Raw genomic sequence first — 3843 nt, 5'->3', positions numbered from 1 at the left:
AAAATTTTACTTTATGGAAGTTCCGTATGAAGAATTTTTTGGTTGGCAGAGGCTATTGGGACCTATGTACAGGTGATGAGGCTGAACCTGAAATACATGAAAGGAATCCGACAAATGATCAGAAAAGGGCTCATAAGCTATGGACTGAGAGAGCATGCAAGGTGTTACATTGGTTTTCCTTATGTATATCAGATGATATGGCTATATAGATTACTAGATGCAGTTCCCCAAAGGATGCATGGGACATACTCATGAAGCATTATGGAAATGTAACACATGCAAGAAAGATTCAGCTAAAGCAATAGTTCAATAACATGTCTAGGAATGGCAAAAGCATTTAGGCCTACACTACAGAGATCAAGAACATAGCGGATCAGCTTGCCACCATTGGATCTTCAATGTCTGAGGATGATATGATTTTAGTGACATTAAATGGACTTGGTAAAGAGTATAAAGCATTTGATACGTCTATTTCTATGAGGGCTGAATCCCCTGATTGGGATGAGCTAATTGCTTTGCTAGTGCATGAGGAAGTTAAGCTTGTGATGAATATAGGTTCTAGTACGTCTCAAAGCAGAGACACTATTCTTTACTCTAGCTAGCGTGGCAGTCAAATGATCAGTCAAACAGAGATAAGGATTACCATTACTATGGCAGATATGGATACATTGCAAAGGATTGTTACAAAAAGCAGGGAGATATGAAGGCAAAGGGCAAGCAGCATGGGCACTATGCATCTTTCGTTCCTGGGAGTATACAGTTGTGTGGATGCCACCGGTCACGTGCACTGAGATGTGGGGCTGATTTGCTGCCTTTGCAGCGGCGCCATCTCCAAGTCGCGAGTGGACGAGATCGTTGCCGCCCGGAGGTCTGGCAACTCTCCGTCCTCGAAGTAGGGGAGACCGCGTGAGGCCGGAAACGGAGCAATGCTACCCCTCGCTCCAGAAAGTGGAGGGACAACGCCACCTTGTCTGCAGGCCGACCGTTGGCCTGCTCTCAGTCCCTGGTGACAAACCCGATCTTTTATTCATTTTACGTACGTACGTTCTCACACGCGTGTACTAACTAAGGCGCAACCTTCCCCCAATTTATTTTGGTTGCCCCCTCGAGGGCTACTATTCCACGTGCTCGAGCACCGGCGGCCGACCGTCGGCCTCCTCTCAGTCCCCGGTGACAAACCCGATCTTTTATTCATTTTACGTACGTACGTTCTCACACGCGCGTACTAACTAAGGTGCAGCCTTCCCCCAATTTATTTTGGTTGCCCCCTCGAGGGCTACTATTCCACGTGCTCGAGCACCGGCACTGCCCGCGCACGCACATACCACCACAAGTTACAAAGCACTACACTCGTGCAACCAGGTTAGCTATTCGCTCGGAGCCTGCTATCTACTTGCCAGCACCACATTTCTTGGCACAAGAGAGAGGCACTCCCACCCCATGCGCGTTTTCCAACACCAACACCCATTCTTCATGGGACTTGGCAAGAAAAGCCACCCTTCAATGTAACCGAAATCGAGTAAAGCCCCATCATCATACCAATGCCCGCTCCCTTTTGTATAGGAAACATCCACGCCATTGGATCCGGTCTACATGAAAGCATACAAACGAGCAACAACTCTACACGGGCCTCAGAGAACTTCGCTTCTCGCCTTTCGAGTCGTACACCGCTCCATGGAGCCGTACGGAAATGGGGATACGAAGGGGCTGATTTGCTGTGGGGCTGATTCGCTGCCTTTGCAGCGGCGCCCATCTCCAAGTCGCGAGTGGACGAGATGTGGGGCTGATTCGCTGCCTTTGCAGCGGCGCCCATCTCCAAGTCGCGAGTGGACGAGATCATTGCCGCCCGGAGGTCTGGCAACTCTCCGTCCTCGAAGTAGGGGAGACCGCGTGAGGCCGGAAACGGAGCAATGCTACCCCTCGCTCCAGACAGTGGAGGGACAACGCCACCTTGTCTGCAGGCCGACCGTCGGCCTCCTCTCAGTCCCCGGTGACAAACCCAATCTTTTATTCATTTTACGTACGTACGTTCTCACACGCGCGTACTAACTAAGGCACAGCCTTCCCCCAATTTATTTTGGTTGCCCCCTCGAGGGCTACTATTCCACGTGCTCGAGCACCAGCGGCCGACCGTCGGCCTCCTCTCAGTCTCCCCGGTGACAAACCCGATCTTTTATTCATTTTACGTACGTACGTTCTCACACGCGCGTACTAACTAGGGCGTAGCCTTTCCCCAATTTATTTTGGTTGCCCCCTCGAGGGCTACTATTCCACGTGCTCAAGCACCAGCACTGCCCGCGCACGCACATACCACCACAAGCTACAAAGCACTACACTCGTGCAACCAGGTTAGCTATTCGCTCGGAGCCTGCTATCTACTTGCCAGCACCACATTTCTTGGCACAAGAGAGAGGCACTCCCACCCCATGCACGTTTTCCAACACCAACACCCATTCTTCATGGGACTTGGCAAGAAAAGCCACCCTTCAATGTAACCGAAATCGAGTAAAGCCCCATCATCATACCAATGCCCGCTCCCTTTTGTATAGGAAACATCCACGCCATTGGATCCGGTCTATATGAAAGCATACAAACGAGCAACAACTCTACACGGGCCTCAGAGAACTTCGCTTCTCGCCTTTCGAGTCGTACACCGCTCCATGGAGCCGTACGGAAATGGGGATACGAAGGTGATGTCAAAAGAAAGATGCTATGGCAGTGGTAGTGCCACCGCGTGACCGCAACATGGTTACACAACCCACCTCGCTTTATCCCCATGGAGACACTCAGACCTTCTTCAAAACTTCAGCATGCTCCCATTCGAGGGAGCTTTTTTCCTCTTCCTCCTGACATGTTCGGCGAAAAAATCGCCCCTTGAACTAGTGCATAGCCATGTGCAATCATCTAGCCGTCAACATCGCAAATATATGAAAGACAAATAAGAGCGGAATGCGGGGCTCGTCTCATTGGGAAACGGAGCAACGCTACCCCTCGCTCCAGACAGTGGAGGGACAACGCCACCTTGTCTGCAGGCCGACCGTCGGCCTCCTCTCAGTCCCCGGTGACAAACCCGATCTTTTATTCATTTTACGTACGTACGTTCTCACACGCGCATACTAACTAAGGCGCAGCCTTCCCCCAATTTATTTTGGTTGCCCCCTCGAGGGCTACTATTCCACGTGCACTGAGATGTGGGGCTGATTCGCTGCCTTTGCAGCGGCGCCCATCTTCAAGTCACGAGTGGACGAGATCGTTGTCGCCCGGAGGTCTGGTAACTCTCCATCCTCGAAGTAGGGGAGACCGCATGAGGCCAGAAACGGAGCAATGCTACCCCTTGCTCCAGACAGTGGAGGGACAACGCCACCTTGTCTGTAGGCCGACCGTCGGCCTCCTCTCAGTCCCCGGTGACAAACCCTCGATCTTTTATTCATTTTACGTACGTACGTTCTCACAAGCGTGTACTAACTAAGGCGCAGCCTTCCCCCAACTTATTTTGGTTGCCCCCTCGAGGGCTACTATTCCACGTGCTCGACCGCATGAGGCCGGAAACGGAGCAATGCTACCCCTCGCTCCAGACAGTGGAGTGCCCCCTCGAGGGCTACTTCCCCCAATTTATTTTGGGTGCCCCCTCGAGGGCTACTATTCCACGTGCTCGACCGCATGAGGTTGGAAACGGAGCAATGCTACCCCTCGCTCCAGACAGTGGAGGGACAACGCCACCTTGTCTGCAGGCCGACCGTCGGCCTCCTCTCAGTCCCCGGTGACAAACCCTCGATCTTTTATTCATTTTACGTACGTACCTTCTCACACGCGCGTACTAACTAAGGCGCAGCCTTCCCCCAA

At 52.0% G+C, this 3843-nt stretch overlaps 2 pseudogenes; both read left to right on the top strand.

The window, feature by feature from the left end:
- Positions 1-742: 742 nt before the first annotated feature.
- LOC148016702 (signal recognition particle RNA) lies at positions 743-968 on the top strand (annotated as a pseudogene).
- A 759-nt stretch (positions 969-1727) lies between these two features.
- LOC148016701 (signal recognition particle RNA) lies at positions 1728-1952 on the top strand (annotated as a pseudogene).
- Positions 1953-3843: the final 1891 nt, after the last annotated feature.

Source organism: Lygodium microphyllum, chromosome 23 (genome assembly GCF_053477565.2).
Source record: "Lygodium microphyllum isolate KBCC chromosome 23, Lygodium_microphyllum_v1.1.10, whole genome shotgun sequence".
In the NCBI taxonomy this organism is placed as follows: Eukaryota; Viridiplantae; Streptophyta; class Polypodiopsida; order Schizaeales; family Lygodiaceae; genus Lygodium; species Lygodium microphyllum.
This window is presented reverse-complemented; position numbering and strand designations above follow the sequence as displayed.